Raw genomic sequence first — 18,649 nt, forward strand, 5'->3', positions numbered from 1 at the left:
CGCACTGCCCGAAGCCCCGCCCCCTCCAAGTGCCGCGCCCCCACTCCCAGCGACGTGCCGTGCCAAGCCCCTGCCCCCCCTCCGACCGACGCGCCAAGCCCCCGCCCCTCCGAACATCATGCTGCCCAAAGCCCCAAACCCCGGAGAGCCGCGCAAGCCCCCGCTCCCCCAGCGCTGTGCCGCCCGAACCCCGCCCCTTCCGAGTGCCGTGCCAAGCCCACGCCCCACCCTCCGAGCACTGTGCTGCCCGAAGCCCCACCCCCCGTGCACCGCGCAAGCCCCCGCGCCCTCGGCACCGTGCCACCCGAAGCCCCGCCCCCTCCAAGCGCCACGCCGCCTGAAGCCCCCGCACCTCTCTGAGCGACACGCCGTGCCAAGACCCTGCTCCCCCTCCGAGTGCCGTGCCAGGCCCCCTGAGCGCCCCGCCGCCGAACCAAAATAAATAAATAAATAAAAATCCTAGCGCCGCCTTGCTGTAAGGTGCCGCCCCAACCACGTGCTTGGTCGCCTGGTGCATGGAGCCGGCCCTGGGTCGAGGATGGAGTGTAATGGGGCTAGGAACCAGGGATTGCGTAAATTATCAAATTAAAGCCTTATGGGAGGTACCCTCACAGCATCGTCGAGCTGTTGAGAGATTTTCAGAAAAGAAACAGTGTAAGCACCCCACTGCTGTTTGTTAATTTACGCAATCCCTGGTTCCTAGCCCCATTATACCCCATCCTTGACCGTCGCTTCTTAATCATTCATTTACCTGAGCGACGTCTTTTCTGTTCACCTTGTCAGCTGGTGACTCCCCTAAGCTATGATCGCCTTCCACCTCTAGGGGGTTGAACAATGAGAGGACGTCACACTCATCGGGGTGCCTCACAAGGGTTTTGGGGTCGGATTCCAACGTATCCATCAACGGTTGAGTCAAAGGGTCCTCCTCGGGACTGTCACTGATGTAGCGCTTTCTCCACACAAGTCCAAAGGTGCTCGGGGCTAAAACAAAGTCTGAAGTTCTCACAGCGGTGGTAAAGGAGTCTACGTTTCCTCTCAGCAGCCTTTCCACAGTTTCTAAAACACGTGTCCTTGGGAAGAGATGGCTTCCTCTGCCCAGAGCTGGGACATATGGGGTAATGGTGCTGCACTCTGACTGGCAGAGGGTGTTGGGAGGAGTTCTTAGAGGGGTCACACGACCCACATCCGGACAGGTCACCCCGCCCTAGGACTCACCCTGACTGGTCAAATCTCCTCTCAGGGTGGTCCTATCGGGGTAAAACCAATACCGAGGAGGAGTTCGTAGGGGGAGGGTCACATGACACACCTTGCTGCCGGTCATGTGGACGTCTTGACCCCGAAATTAACACCCCCTGGGGCGGGACTTCCTGTGACAGGTGGGTGAGGTTTAAGGGGTCAAGGGGCAGGGTAAAGGGGTCAAGAGGCAGGGTTAGGGTTTTATTGATGGTAGGGCCCTTATACTACTCAGGTTTACAGTATTATACAGTTTTTGCCTTCTTCATTTTGCTCAGGTGATGTTTGTGTGCTCAAGGAACATCTGCCTTTGTGAGTGTTAATATTCTCCCTAGAGGTCTGAGCAACAGTTTTTCTGGGTTGCTCATTTATGCCAAGAGATCTTGAACTAGATTCCATGGGTTCAATAGCTGTTTCTGCTTGGCACTGTTGAGTATCATCTACCTGCAACACAACAAAAAATAGTCTTGTTAAGTACCAGCAGGAAGTGAGAGACGCATTCCAAGCAACCGAATACCATGAATTAGCAGACACCCGCTAAATGCAAGAATCTTCAGTGTTTATATTGATCACTTTGAAAATACAACAGTGCTGTGCAGAATGCTTAACAGCAACTACCTACTCCTCACCACATTCAAGTTTTACAAATCGCAAGTCACATAATATAACAAGGTATAGGCAAAGCTAAGGAGTAGTACACAGTAATTCCTTGTCTAGTCTATTCTTGCTCAATCACTAATCTGCAGAACTGTATTTTGAGATATGTAATTTAAATTTAATTACTGATATTTCATAATGAATTTGTAAATGTCCTATAGTTTATTCTGTAAATAGAATAGCACTTGAAAAAGTTGTTTTGTCCTGAAGCATTTACACTGGCCTGCAGAGGATATCTTGTCCAGATGTTCTGCTGTTCAACACTAGCTTTGTAAAACTGTTGAAAAATTTCACAATATTTATACCTTTGGAGTTATCTCAAATTCCAGTCCCCACTGCTATTACAATCATCCTTGTCTCCCCTGCACTTCCCACCAAATGCTGACATGATTTTAGCATCAATTAGTTAAAACTTAAGTAGTTATAAATGTGTGCTTCACGACAATTGAAATCCCAAATGCCACAGCTTCTGATAGTGGAGGTAATTGGTCTCAATTCTCATCCCACTTACACTGATGTGGGTCCTGTGTGAGAGATGAGCATCAGGGCTTATCCTTCTAGCGCCGATACTTATCAAAATAAAAGCTGTTAAAATGTTGATGTCAAGTGGAAAAAGGGAAGACAGTCCTTACAGTTCCGTAATTGTAATAGTAGCTTGAGAAATATACGGCTAAGTCTAAAAATAAATGATTTTTACCACTGAAAGCAGAGACTGTGGAAGCATTCCTTTTTAGACCTAAGAGTTGTGGAGATAGTGTGCCACCTCTCTAATTGTTCCGTCACTCTATCAGTGTTTTTCTAGCAATGGGCAAAATCTCCGATTGTGGACATGCAGTTACCAGGGTCTGGTTGAGGCTATCACAATACAAGCATTAAGACAAAGTACAGTACCAAAACTTCTAAAGAATGAGATCAATTTTCATTCCAGTGTCCTCAATAATTAAAAGCAAAGGAAAAAAATCAGATCAAGTTTGCATAAGGACTGAGAAACGACTTCAGGGTCTGGCCCTAAAAAATGAAAACTCTGGGAACAGAATATCTCTTTAAACAATTGGTTGAAGCATGATTGTTTTTGTAGAGATTGTTACTTAAAGAATGATTTTATGTGTTGTTCACAGCAATGCAACAGCAAAAACAAAATTGTTACCAACATATATTACTGGGAAAGCTAGTAGGATCATTTATTATTAAGGTTACCTGTCTCCTCCCATTACAAGACCCTGTTTTCTGCTGCTTATAACTTTACAAACTTTAATTGCTTGGGCTGAAATTTTCCATGCTGTATGTCTGCCTCATGCTCTTTTTCTTCGGGGGTGGGGGACAGAGGCAGAATTTCAGCCAAAATGGTTTAGCTATTCCCAAGAGCAAGGCTAGGGAAATCTACATTTTTCTCATATTAAAATATTCGGGCAACTTTTCTTTGAAAAGCTCCATGTGTTGGAGCAGGGACTTGTCATTTGGCAGGGAGTGGCCTTTGTGTCAGAGAATGTGCTTTTCGCCATCCCCAGGAAAACTTGCCCAAATTTGGCCAAATTAGAAGCCTTTGAAAAAAAATCACAGTTCACAGACGCTCAGTAGAGAGAATTCTTAGATTTTTAGCAGCTAAAATCCCTGAAGGTTTCATCCTCGCTGCGTATACTTGGATCTCGCACAGCTCTTAGTGCTAACCAAACTGCGCATGAGCTATTCCCCACAGAGTGACTGCACATGTGCCATTTCCCCCACAGCTCCTGGATATGAAAACACAGCACTGAGCCATCCTCACAGAGCAACTGATATGCTCCAACCCAGGCCTACAGGGGTCAATGCCAGAGTTTCCCTGCAACGGTTCTTCCCAGCTGCTTTGGGCCAAGCACCAGAACTGAGACAGGAACCTTTCTTTCCTGTACTCCCAATGACCCCTCCAAGCTGGTGCACATGCACGGTGGTGGAGGAAGATACTGGACTCAAATGCAGAGGGGACAAAAGGCAAATGGGGGGGTGGCGGTGGGAGGGCAGACTGGGACAAGGAGTATGCCAAGATTGGGACTGGAACGGGGGTGAGGAGAGGGGGCCAAGGACAGGGAGCCAGTAGGCGAGGCTAGGGCTAGAAGACTATGAGAGAAGGCGGGGGTACGGGGAAAGGAATGTGTAGGAGACACTGAGAGAAGACACAGAGCTAAGAGGAGGAGGAGAAGCGAACTGGGGCTGGCTGAACAGAGAGATTGGGACAAGGAGCCTTCATTCCAGCATATCCGAACTTTTGAGTGCTTTTGTGTGTAATCCATCTATGCACGCACACACGCACCCCCTGCTCTAGGCAGCCAGGTCTTTCAAGAAATAATCAAATATTTCTGAGGAGCATTAAAGTGGGAAGATTTACCTCATTTCTATTTACCAAGTTAATGAGCACTTGGCATGAGATCACAGATTTGATCATACCAACAATTTTAAGTTTACCATTATGCCCAGATCTTTGTTATATGCCACGCTTTATTGATTGTATTTACATTGATGACCTTGTCTTCACTATATTCATGGCAGATAGAAAGAAGGTGTGAATAACACGGCATATCTTCAAACTCACTTGGAGAGATAAATACATTATGTGGATTGCCCATGCCCTGCACATTCAGATACATTTTTAAGATCAGTTACCTTTTGTGATTTGCTGCCACCAGCTGTCGGTTTACAGATCTCCCCAAGATTATCTGACCTGCCTTTTCGTAAAAGTTGGGAACCCGGTGACAATTTTTGGCTTTGGGCAGCAAGACGGGGACTGGTCCTTAGGTTAAAAGTTGTTCTGCATAAAATGTAAGGGTCGGTTTTCACAATAGGAATAGCAGGAAATCCTAAAAAATAAACAGCTTCTATTAACCAAGGTTGCTTAAATTACTTTATGTTCTAATCAATCTGATCTTGCTCATTTCAAGATGGAGATGACAACTGGTAATAATTTAAGACAGTAAAATGGCATTTACTCACTAAATAAAATATAATGGGGGAATTATTAGGACTATCTTGCGTTCCTAGAATTTTATAGGTGAACTCAGGCAAGGGTGTGGATCTGTGCAACAGCAGCTCTACTAAAATGGCCAAAAGCGTTTTCCCCAAGAAAATGTTCTCTTTTTCCTTTAAAGGAACACCATTAACTGGAAAATCATTTCCATCTGAAAATGATGTCTCTTCTACTGTTCTAAGTGGAGCTGGCCGGAGGGCGACAATTCTGTTTTGCGACACCTTTCGAGGTTTCAAAATTTGTTTTTATTCTAGATTGGAATGAAAACATAAGCCTTTCAAATGCTTTCACAAAATGAAATTGAATCAAAAACATCAGGTTTTCAATTTGGGGGCCTTCCTCCTTGCAAGAGTCCACTTTGCACCTCAAAAACATTCCTAGCAAAAACTTTGTCTGAATCAATACATCTCCGTGAAACATTTCGGCTTTGACAATGCAGCACATTTCAATGAAAAAACATTCAGTTAAAAATGTTTCAGCAAAAATTTCCCCCCTTCATCTCAACCAGAAGAAAAAGGTGTTTTATACTGGGAATGGCTGGGCCTAGAATCCCTCTCTTTTTGCCAGAGGTCTTTTGCAAAGTTTTTGGAGGAGTCCCAAAGTCAACAACATGTATCTAGACTGATTTTCAAAACTGCAACCTGATATTAGGATTCTGGATTTCAGAATTTTTGGCTGTTTTGCTTTTGTCATCAAATACTACAAAACTGTACAGATGGGAAGACATCACACAGACCAAAAACCAAAACTACTAGAAATTATATACATCTACAACAAAATATACTAGCCCCCTATAGCCTCAATTGTATACTAGGGCTTTTTTTTAAAGCACATGCGGCTAAACTCAGCTCTGACAAGCAGTTGAGTTAAATGGACTTATGCAACCTATACAAGGGCTGAATCTGGCCGATGATGTCCAAGTTTTTACAATGCTTCCAAGTCACGCATATGACAACACGATTCTCTAGATAAGCGTGCGCTCACACACTCCCCACCAATGTGGTCTCTTCTCCTCTAAAGAAGTAACAATTACCTTTTTTCACCACCTCTGGGAGTCCGTCTAGTTCATACTCTGGCTCATTCTCATGTAGGGAGATGGCAACCTCATCAGCACCTGACCAAAGGAAAGAGTCATTACCTGTACAAATAACTTTAAGGAGACTCTGGAAAGATGAGTTTAGAATGCAATGATCTCAATCATTCATTTCTTAATTAAGTACATAAGATGTGTGCTTGTGCAACCACAGTAAACTATACCAAATAAAACAAACCAGACATCATGTAAAGGTTACTTTACAGAAGAGATCTCTGTTGATACCATATTTACTGTCAGGGTGCCAGGTACCCCGATTCTTTGGAATCTGCCCCTGGACACACAATGCATGGGCAACATTAATTCTGGCATTTCCTAACTTTTAAGTGCTTAACATTACCACCTTACCATTATTTTAACAATTTTTGGGTATATAATTGAATATAGCTCGTCTCAGAAATATGGATCTCTTTTTATACTGCTAGTGATTCTGCTTATTGGACACTCATGAATATTTGCTAGCCTAACTTACCCTAGCGAATGGCAGACAAGTTGTAGTATATTTTACACACTGTGGTGACCACTTTAAACTGTTGTCCTATTAGCTCTATACTTAGCCCCTGACAACTCTTGAAATGACTGAAGCTTGTGATCAATAAAACCCCAATGTATGTGTCTTAAAAAACATTTGTTAAAGTTAATAAACGCCAGCATTTCCTGGTCCCAGAAAGCTGCAACTAGTACCAGGATGATGATAGTTAGAAAACGGAGGAACTGTCTGAAGCATGTTTCTTCAGATGCAAGTAATGGAAATTTCCAGAGGCAGTATGGAGATAACAAGGTTAGTTCAATCAGGGAGGGTGAGGTGCTCTGCTAGCAGTTGAGGTGTGAACACCAAGGGAGGAGAAACTACTTCTGTAGTTGGATAGCCATTCACAGTCTTTGTTTAATCCTGATCTGATGGTGTCAAATTTGCAAATGAACTGGAGCTCAGCAGTTTCTCTTTGGAGTCTGGTCCTGAAGTGGTTTTGCTGCAAGATGGCTACCTTTACACCTGCTATTGTGTGGCCAGGGAGGTTGAAGTGTTCTCCTATAAGTTTTTGTATATTGCCATTCCTGATGGCTGATTTGTGTCCATTTATCCTCTTGCGTAGTGACTGTCCAGTTTGGCCAATGTACATAGCAGAGGGGCACTGCTGGCACATGATGGCATATATAACATTGGTGGACGTGCAGGTGAATGAGCCGGTGATGTTGTAGCTGATCTGATTAGGTCCTGTGATGGTGTTGCTGGTGTAGATATGTGGGCAGAGTTGGCATCGAGGTTTGTTGCATGGCTTGGTTCCTGAGTTAGAGTTGTTATGGTGCGGTGCGTGGTTGCTGGTGAGAATATGCTTAAGGTTGGCTGGTTGTCTGTGGGCGAGGACTGGCCTGCCTCCCAAGGTCTATGAAAGTGAGGGATCATTGTCCAGGATGGATTGTAGATCACTGATGATCACTTCAACCTCCCTGGCCACACAATCGCAGGTGTAAAGGTAGCCATCTTACAGCAAAAAAACTTCAGGACCAGACTCCAAAGAGAAACTGCTGAGCTCCAGTTCATTTGCAAATTTGACACCATCAGATCAGGATTAAACAAAGACTGTGAATGGCTATCCAACCACAGAAGCAGTTTCTCCTCCCTTGGTGTTCACACCTCAACTGCTAGCAGAGCACCTCACCCTCCCTGATTGAACTAACCTCGTTATCTCCATACTGATTTATACCTGCCTCTGGAAATTTCCATTACTTGCATCTGAAGAAGTGAGGTTCTTACCCACGAAAGCTTATGCTCCCAATACTTCTGTTAGTCTTAAAGGTGCCACAGGACCCTCTGTTGCTTTTTACAGATTTAGACTAACACGGCTACCCCTCTGATACTTGTCTGAATCATAACACTTTAAGAGTTGCTCCTCTCTCCCTGTCTACAATCCAGAAGGACACCAAAAGCTGTTTGGAAGGACATATGTATAAACTCTAAAAGATGTCAATTTCTCCATGGTGGATGCTGAACTATCAGCCATCTATACCCAGAATGTGAATTTTCTTTGTTGTGATGGCCAGCAACGGAAAGAACAGACACACGCCAACATTTTACACTCTCATGTCTCAAACAAAGCATTGTAAGAAGTTATACACAGCACTCTAATGTTCTTTAAAAAATAGCCTCCCTTCATCCTAAGGTCATTTTTTATTTCAAAACATAGGCATTGGAAATCTATATTCATAACATATAAGGAGACTCTGAAATTTGAGGAGACAGATCTTGGGCCAAATTCTCAGCTGGTGTGAATGGCAGAGCTTCAGAAACTATACTGATTTACACCAGCTGAGGATCTGGCGCCTCATCTGAATCAAACGTAATAATGCATGTTTTGAAAACAGATTATATAAATAAATGCATTGTTAGAAACAGGATCATGATTAAGGCTATGTTTTAGTCTCAGGTATTTTTAGTGAAAGTCATGGACAGGTCACGGGCAATAAACAAAAAGTCACGGCCCCATGACCTGTTCATGACTTTTACTAAAAATACTCGTGACTAAATCTTACCTACTGGGAGGGGGGACGCTCCTGAAGACTGCTGGGGAGTGGGGGGGAGAGAACAGGGCGACGCTGTTGCTGGGGGGATGCCCAGGATCCCGCTGCCACTAGTCCCAGACTCCTGCTCCAGGGCAGCACCAGGGAACATGCCTAGTGCTGCCGGAGCAACAGCCAGTGCGGCTGGCTCCTGGGCTTCCCCAGCTGATGGGGTGGTCCTGGGATCAGCTGCACCAGCAGTGCAAAATTCACAGAAGTCACGGAAACCGTGACTTCCATGAATGATTTTGCAGCCTTATAATAACATTCTAGTATAGCATTTCCTTCTTAAACTACCCCATACTTGGCTTTTGCTCCTTTAATGGAGCACCATGTTCAGCAATTTGTTTCTGCAACATTTTTTTTTCCTTCTCTAGCTGCTTACAGGATTTCCTCCACGTCTTCGTCTCACTGCAAGCAAATCCATTTTGCTTCTTCAGTTGAATTGTAGACTTCAGATTGTCCAACTATAAAATAAAAAATTGTTTGTAGTTGCTAATAGGAAACTTCATTCTTCTGTATAAGCATTATACTCTCACTAAAGGCATCTCACCTGTCATTAAAAGTTCAGTGCAACTAAAAAACCAGACAAAAGTTATAATATGCATTTGTATAGTAGATTCACTTAGTAATATACAATTGAATTATAGCAGCTTCTAATTCCAACAGAGAAACATTAAAGTCATGTTTATTGGAAAGCTACATGTGTGTAGATTTCCTTGATAGAGAAATAATAATCTAAATAGAATATTCAAAATAACCAAATGACAAAACCCAGCTGAAAAGCATGTGGTCCAGGCAGGTTTGTCCACCCTATGTGCATTGGAATGCCAAAATAAATGGATGGTGGATATCTGGCAGCCTTATAAAACACACTTCAGGATAACGTAAATATCAAGCACAGTGCTCCATTAGCTGGGCATGGAGTGAGCACTGTAACTCAGTGCCTGCTTGCCACAATACGGGCTCCACACTGTGCTACATGATTGCTTTTTCATGTGTTTATTTCTGAAGCGAGAGCACAGAACTACAGTCCGTCATTCACCACAAATGGAAGTAGAAAAAGACGGCAGGCTAGAAAATGCAGAGGGAATTGATAAGAAGAAATTCACCTAAATGGACAGGTTTAAAAACTAAAAACGCCTATCTAAATTATTAGCAAAAATAGTGCTGTCATAAGAAGAATCACTTAATTAATAATTTAGATGGAAATTCTGTATACATCGGAACTGATATGCTCTCACAAGTTGAGTGTGACATAATGAGGTAGTAGAAGCAGTTTAAAGACAATAGGGGCACGTCTACAGTGGGAAGTTTCACAAGGTATTAATTAATGTGTTCATTAACATGATGTTACAACATGCAGTGTAGACACTGCACTGTTATGTTTAATATCACATCAGTCGGTTATGGTTAACCTTAGGGGCAGAGTGAAAAGACATGTTTAAACACGGTCTAATTTTGAAGTACAGACCCTGGCAAGTAAGGTATTGTTTCCTTTGCACCGTAAGTGGAGGCATGGCGATGTCTCTCTCTGATAGGACTACTGCTGCACTTAGGTTCCCCAAACTTTCAAATTTTCCTTACATTTTAGTTTAACATCTAGTTTTAACCGGAAATGATGATCTCAAAGGAGGAAAGCATGAGAAACTAGATAGTTTATTATTATTGAGGTTTTTTTCAAGACACTGGCTTCCAGTGCTGAGAGAGTCATGTGGGTTTGGGATTTCTTTTTTGTGTGGTTGTGTACATGGGGTACTTCCCCCCATTGTTTACAGAAGTGAGGTAGCACGCTAATCACCCTGCTCTGGGCATCTCTCAACTAAGTAGGGGTACTGAGACAAATGCTGATTGTTGGAATAGCTTGCTAGATGGCCCCAGGTGCCTGAAAGGGTGTCTGTCTACACCCTTCCGAAGAGAATTAGTACCACTTGGGGGTTTTTACTCAGTAAAGCAGGAGCCATTTTGAACATGGAAGGGATTTCTCCTTGACGCCTCTGTAATCCCCTGATGGTGCAGCTACAGAAGGAATGGAATTCTTATGTGCCTCTGTTCTGGGCACACACTGTCTAAAGTGCTCTTTAATCCTTCAACGCTGAGCAAGCCTATGGAGAGGGGGAGGAGACTCCAAACTCCTTTCCCTGGTAAAACCCGGGTCCTTGACCTGATAAACGGACAGGGACAATTCCCACTCCATTGTGACCTCAAATTTGGGCCCCCTTCCCTGGTTGAAAGAGGATCCCAGGTTGAAAAGCAGAGATGAACAATTTACATTACCCTGCCACCTGAGACAGGGCTTCACAGAAGTAACACGTGTCTCTGCACACCCAGATATACTCCAGGGTGGCAGGGGGCAGTGAGTCTGATACAGAGCACTCCAGGAGACCCGCATATAGGAGAAAACCCCAGCAAACACATCCTAAGGATGGGAAGGCAAGAGAAAAGATTTAAAGCCTGATGTTTATACGACCTGCTCATTAATTATACATATTACTTCCTTACAAAGGGGACAATTCCATTTGTCTTTTTGGGGCCCAGAGCATATGGAGTTTCCAAGTGTTATTCCTGAGCAGACTATGTGGGGTTCTCATCTCCTTGAGAATCCTCATGCTCCTGATCAAGCCTTCTCACAATGGAGTCAGGGCTTCAAATGGGTGTGTTTATGTGCGCATGCAGGGCACTAGTGCGCTGGTCCAACAAAGCCCCATCCCTTCACACATCAAGGGTTGGTGGCTTATAGCAGCAAGACGTAGGTTACCCTCTAAGACCCCTAAAAAGCTGCCCACTGAACTACTTGGACTTAGCTTGATCTTGCAGGGCTTTTCTACCACTGCACTAGTGATCAAAGGGAGTTACTGAGAAGTGCTGTGTTTGCGGATCCAGAGAACTTACTTGAGGAGAGAGAAAGAGGAGCAAAAAGTTGAAATGAAATCAATATTGCAGAAAAATGAACAAAAATGAATGATAAAACAAAGTTGTTGGGAGAAACTGAACCGCCAACTTGTTCTGCTGGTGGACACAATTTCTGGTGGCCTGAGGTGAAGGATGGAGCTTAGTCCTGGAGCCTTCAGCAACAACACTGGTCCACCTCCCAGTTCTACAGGTGAGAGGAATCACCTCTTTGTTCCGAATGAGGAGAAAAGCTGGGCCACGGAACAGACAAAACGTGCACATTTTATCATGTTTTCAGGTGTCCCTCTAAAGACCTCCTGTATCTTTGATAGCCAGATAACAGATTTAATGAGATTTCCATGCTACTAATGGAAAAGTTATAGCAAATGTTATATTAGAATAGAGACTAGATATTTAAAAGGACACAAATAAATATTTTGGCTCTTAAAAGCTTAAGTATAAAATGCCTTATTAAACTATATGAAAAACTTATGTTTGTTTCTAGTAAGTCTACTTTTTCTTCTTCTAAAGCCTTGTTCTTATTCTTAAGGGTTCCATTTTCACGTTGTAGCTCCTGGATTGAATCCTGGAGCAATTTATTGTTGATTTTTAGATGTTGAAGCTCGGCTTCTTGTGCTTCCAATTCTCTTTTCTGAAACAAACTCTGATCTATAGTAATAAAAAAAATTAAGTGGTTAATTTGTGAAAGCAAACTATGTCAAATATGCAATATTAGCTTTTATGGGTAACACTATAAAATGGCAATATTGACAATTTTCAATTTTTCACCTAGCAATACATTTTCTTAGTATTTCAGAATATAATTACGTATGTGTTCTAAAACTGCCTTTATTCCCAAACCATGAAATTGTATAGCTGAGACAATTTTAGCATTGCCAGAATTCAGTTTTGCAGAAAGAACATACTGCTAGTCAAATCGCTCTATGCTTCACAATTGTAACTCTGTTTCTACAGCCCATCTTCACTGAGGTCTGATGGCTTGTACTCTGAAACTCATGGTTGACAGGTAACAGTATCAATGGCTAGATAAAGAATTTTGGTGCCCTATTTGTCCATTTTCCTGTCTTCAAAATCCAGAATATATAAAAATGATCAAGGTGTTTGATGGACTGATGTATGGAGTAAAATTAAGAGAGACAGACAATACAAGAGATTTCCTGTATTGCAAAGAGAATTCTATTGAATAACACCAACTTACCATATAAAACAAGACTACGCATTCCCTTCCTACAGGACAAGGAAAATTCAATGTCTCCAAGACCCAGAACTTGGTGAGAAAGAGGGGCAGAGAGAGGGGAAGGGAAATGATAGCAATCAACAGATATTTGAACTATGTCAACACATAGGATGGAGAAGGATTATTTAGGGTGGTGATTCAAAGGGGAGTGTAGCGGGGCGGTTGCCCGCTCTAGCCCTGAAGGGGTTGGAACAACCCTGCAGAGGGCTGTGGCTGGGGAAAGCAGCAAGCCTGGGCTGATTGGGGAGGCAGCTACAGCTGGGCCACGCTCCCATCAGGCCACAGCTGGCCCTTATAAAAGGGCTGTGAGCCAAACACTCACTCAATCTTCCTCTAGCTCTGAAGGGAGAGGGACCTAGCTGTTTGGGAAGCTAAGGGTACTGGAGTGAAGCAGGGCTAGGGAAAGGACAGAGGAGCTGGGGAGCTCCAGGCTGGCAACTCCCCAGGCTGCAGGGCCTTCCTTGTCCAAGGCCCAGAGAGGTACGGAGTTGTAGTGAAAGGCAGCAGGTCCAAAGTCCCCTGCCAATGATGAGTGGCCATTACAGACTGCAGTCGGCCCTAGTGAAACAGGGCTAGATGGTGACTGGCAGTAGCCACTGAGGCAAGGTGGAGGATGGGGGTGGGGATTCCCCTGGGTGGGAATCCCCAGATAGTGGGTTACTGTTGTGAGCAGGACCCTGACAGGGGAGGACACCAGGGTCCGGAAGGGACACGGGGGCTAATGTTGAGCAGGATGGTGCTCTGGCTAGAAATGAACTAAGTGCCTGGATGACCAGAAGGGGGCGCCACACCGTTACAAGGGGGAAAAGGTATAACTAGAGAGGATAATCAGAGACTTCTTAGAGAGGAAGAACCGTCCGGGGGTTAAGAGTGACAGTCTAGGACTCTGGGCACCAACATTCAGTTATGTTTCAATTAGGACAAGTTATTGTTGGTTGCAGTGAAGAGCTACAGCACAAACATCTTCTGACTTATTTTTTTGTGCATAATTATTCCCTCCAGAAAACTGAGAGAATGCTCCCATTTGACACCTTAAGAACCACAGATAAAAGATAGCGAAAGCAAGAAAATGGACTTAGAAGACATTACATTTTCTTAGCTAGCCGAAAGTGCTGCCACTTGCCAAGAATAAGATCAAAACGCAAAGCAGTTATTTGGATGGCCTCATGGATTGGAGAGTGCAGAAATACTGATTAAAATAGGAGCAGGACTAGGTCCATAAATTTAATTTTGAAATCTCATTAAGTGAGGTTAGACTTCTACAGCGATAAGTGGGAGCAGTCTCCTCCTTTACAATGGCTATTTAGCAGAATTACCTGTTCTCTTAAACCTCAGTCTGCAAAATGCATTTTCCCAACCAGATAGACAAATGTAGGGAAAAGTCAAATTAGGGCTCGGCGGGTAACATTTCATCACGTTTTAGCTTGATGGAGTCCATATACAAGCTAAAGGATAATAGTTTGAGGTATATTTGTTTGCTTGGGATTTTAAAACACAGGAGCACATTGTAGTATTTAATTTGCTGACCATATAGTTTTGTTTGGGACATATTTATTCCTCATTTTTAATTGCTTTAAAACCATATAATGTGATGAGTTAGTATATTTGTATAAAGACGTTCCATCTCAGTTTGGAAAGAGAATTGCGTGTATTAGCTGAAAGTTAATTAAACTATATCACACAGTGGGAACTTATTATTTCTTGGGGATGCTTCAAATCCCCATTTATAATGAAGTTTACAGATCTCCCACACTGAAGTAATAGTTTGTAATGGGATTTAAATAGGTAGAAATGTGTCACTCACTTTTCATCTCTTCAGCGCTCTTCTGGGTCTCCTTTAGAAGGTGCTGGGCTATTTTTAGTGCTTCTTCCAGCTGATGGATTTTTCGTGATTTTTCATCAGACTGGCAGCAAAGAAGGTTTTTTTCCTTCTTCATTTCCTACAACAAAACATTAGTTACAAAACAGTCGATTAAGTCAATAAACTGAGAGTAGTGTGATGTGGCATACTACCCCTCTGAGTCCCATGAAGACTCTGGAAAGTTGGGCCTTGGTTTCTAAGCACTTACATGACTTAGGAACACAAACTGCACTCTTGGCAATCCTGAGAGGGCAGACAATCCTTTTGGGACATCTCCCAGCTGGCACAGATCACAGCAGTACTTAGCTGGCTCGGATATGGAACCAGGGAGCTGCAACCAGTTCTCTGTTGCCTGCCCATAGCAGATCTTGACACAGGTTAGAATCCAGCCCACAAAAACGGAGTCAGTGAAGTTTAGTGACTTGCCCAAAGCCACAGAGGGGAATCAATTTCACTGCCAGGATCAGAACACAGGAGAAGTTTCCAGTTCCAGCTCCTGTTCTCAGACCACCCATCTCTGTGTGGATGATTCAAATATATGAAGTTGCTCTTGGTAGCAAGATAGCATTAGATGCAAAGTATTATTACTCAGTAATACCTGGGGGTTTGGGATAGAAAATTTTCTAAGCATCTTTTTTCCAAATAAGTTAAGAAAAGTTAAAATACCCCATACAACTATGTCCTACCTGGGAACTTAAAATAACAGTTATTTCTAAGAAACTAACTCCTTCCACCCAAACTCCTGCATTGCTGGGTAACAGATGGCATGGCACTGGTGGGACTCTCTTGGAAGCAAGCCATCATTTATTCACCTACTTACTACTAGCAGATGGGCACCAGTGCACAGAAGCCAAATTCAAGAAAAGGGAGGGTCTGGATGGAAAACAACCTAAATCCTTGCTGGCACAGCAGGTCTGTATTTTCATCTATTTAAACAAGTCACCCAAAGAACATGAATAAAACCGTTGCTGCTTCTAGTTATTTTCCTTTTGTTTCACAACCTCCTAGTCCAAAATATCCAACTGTTATATCGAAACACACACACACACACACACACACACACACACACACACACACTCTCTCTATCATCAATCATTCTAAAATACACAGTTGTCAAGAGACAAAATTTTTAGACAATGCTGATGTATGACAAATGTCTCAAAGCTGCAGGAATTCTGAGCTTCCTGTGTTCAAAATACCAATGAAATTCAAGGGGTTTAAATGGCTGAAAGGCCCGCCCCTCTTGCTGTGACTCAGCACAAGTGGCTCTGATTAAGAAGCATTCAACAAAAATCTGGAACCAACAACCTAACATAGCTGCAAAAAAATCCCATGCTCTGATGCTGGACTTTCACAAAACCATTTACAAGACATGCATTCTCCCACCTTCATCTACATCCCATCCCATCATTTGCAATTACAATTTGGCCTCAATCACATAGGCCATCATTAACTCTTGCTTGAATAATCGAAATCCAATGTATTTAGACTCGAATGCATCTGCCCTGAAAAATCTGCAAGTTACAGAACACAGCAGCACACCTCCTCAGTAATACAGGTTCACTTGAGTACATCAGTCCTATGTTTCACTCACTCCGCTGATTCCCCAACAGAACACTCAATCAAATCTGTCTTTAGTTTTGAAGTTATAAAGAACATGGGCCCAAAATACCATCTTACTCTCTCAGACTTCAGTAGCTGTGTTCCTCAGGAACAACTGTCTACACATCAGAAGTAAAACTAGCATATGCAGGAGACAGGGCTTTTTCAGGAGCTGGCCCAATATTAGGAAATTCACTCCTGCAAAAACTTAGAATGACAACTAACATCACCATTTTTCATATTTACACTCCCCCCTCCCCCCCACACACACCCTTTACCCTCTAGGACAATGGCTTTCAACCTCTTTTCCATTTGCGGACCCTAGAAAATTTCAAATGGAGGCGCAGACCTCTTTGGAAATCTTAGACATAGTCTGTGGATCCCCACAGACCACGGGTTGAAAACCACTGTTCCGTTGTAACGACAACCTTTCGAGGACCCATTAGACAGTCTGCAAACTCCCAGGGGTCTGTGGACCAGAGGTTGAAAACCACTGCTCTGGGGGATATGGGAGAAATAGAAACCTCAAATAACAGATGCTAGTCATCTTAATTATTCTTAACTCTGGAAAGCATTCAGATACAACAGCTATTGGCACAATATAAGAACTTAAAAAAAAAAATCTCGCATGCTGCTTCTATGACTATTCTGACTTCTCTTCCCTTTCATTTTCCTTCTAATTCCCAATTAAAAGGAAAATCTTTTAATCTACAATCAAGGTTTTTTAAAATAAAAATTTACAGCCAAATCCTTTTCGTGTAAATTGGAATAACTTTATTGATTTCAATGGAGCTATGCTGATATATTCCAGGTCAGGATCTGGCTTCATAGTTAGAATTTTGATGCTAATGCTAATCTATAGTGCTTGAAAAAGTAAAAATGTACAAATAATTTTGGGGATTTTCTCTTGCTTTAAATTGATTGTGTGACCAAAAAAGTACCCATTCCTCCACGAAATCTTGGAATTAGGCCAAACACACTTATACTTAGGAAGCAGCTAATGATTCTAGAATTTCCAAATTAACTCAAACAGATATTTAATATATTTTATTTTTAGGACTAAACAAAGAGTCTTTTGAACCATCCGACATAATTAGATTAGACAAATAATTCCATATGAACTGTAACCCTATCTGTAGTGTGCTGGTGCAAAATAATTTTTTTAAACCCTGACCATACAACCAATTTTGTGCCTGGGGTCAGTCCACATGGAATCAATTGCAAAAACTACAAGATCAGGGCCTTATTTTGTATCACTTCTATAGGTCTTGTGACAGGGTCAGGCCAGAGGGCTACAGGAGAGTGATCCTATTGTGATCTAGGAAGCGGGCGGGCCAAAGCCCGCCCACTGCTAAAAGATCCCCCCAGCCTTAGCGGGGGATCCACAAGACCTGGAAACCAAGTGATTTTGGGGGACAACTAATGAAATAACAGGGACAGGAGTGCGGTCAAAGGGTCCGAAGGGAACCTGAATGGGACACTGAGCAGAGAACCCCAGACACAGGGCCGGCTCCAGGCACCAGCTTAACAAGCAGGTGCTTGGGGCGGCTAAGGGAGGGGGTGGCACCTGCGGCAATTTGGGGGCGGCAGGTCCCTCACTCCCTCTAGGAGCGAAGGACCTGCCGCTGAACTGCCGCCGCCGATCGCGGCTTTTTTTTTTTTTTTTTTGCGCTTTGGGCAGCAGAAATGCTGGAGCCGGCCCTGCCCGGACAGCGCCCACTGCTCCTCGAAGGCGTCAAGGGAGTCAGAGGACGCCGCCCAGAGGAACTCTGCCCGGATTCATGAATGGACGGAGGATCAGAAAGAGGCCCCACAGTCACAGGAGACTCCATCCACCAACCTCCTCTCCCTGGTTTTATAGATGGCCATTTTAGCCAGGGCCAGGAGGAGGTTGACCAGGAGGTCCCATGACTTTGTGGGGCCACGGATAGAGAGTGCATAAATAAGGAGGTGAGGGGAAAAGTGCAGCCAGAAACGCAACAGGAAATCTGTGAGGACCCGGAATAGGGGCGGCAGCCTGGCGTACTCCAGGTAAACGTGCGCCAGGGTCTCCCTCACGCTGCAGAAGAGACAGGTGTCCCGGGACGGGGGTGGACCGCGCCATGTACATGCCTGTGCTAACAGCCCCATGAAGGAGCTGCCAACTGACATCCCCGGCAGGTCTTGGGAGCAGGATGGAGTATAGGCTGGCCCACCGGGGCTCCTCACCCTCTAGAACTGGCCGGAGATCCCGCCACTTTGTGTGGGGGTGTGACGCGAGAGTGAGGAAGTGCAGGGTGTGGAGCACGAGCGTGTATAGATGTTTCCTTGGCGCAGTCCGGAAACGAACCGGCTTCAACTCATGTAGCCAGCTTACGGTGAAAGGGCGGGGAGGCCGGTTGGGTCCACAGGGCAGGAGCCCGCTACAGGAGAGTGAGAGAAGGCAGATATATTAGCCCCAGATTAAGCAGGTCGCTTTTCCCTGGGTAAGATAACAGGGGCAGTTCCAGAAAAATC

This window comes from Malaclemys terrapin, chromosome 3 (genome assembly GCF_027887155.1).
Source record: "Malaclemys terrapin pileata isolate rMalTer1 chromosome 3, rMalTer1.hap1, whole genome shotgun sequence".
NCBI lineage: Eukaryota > Metazoa > Chordata > Testudines > Emydidae > Malaclemys > Malaclemys terrapin.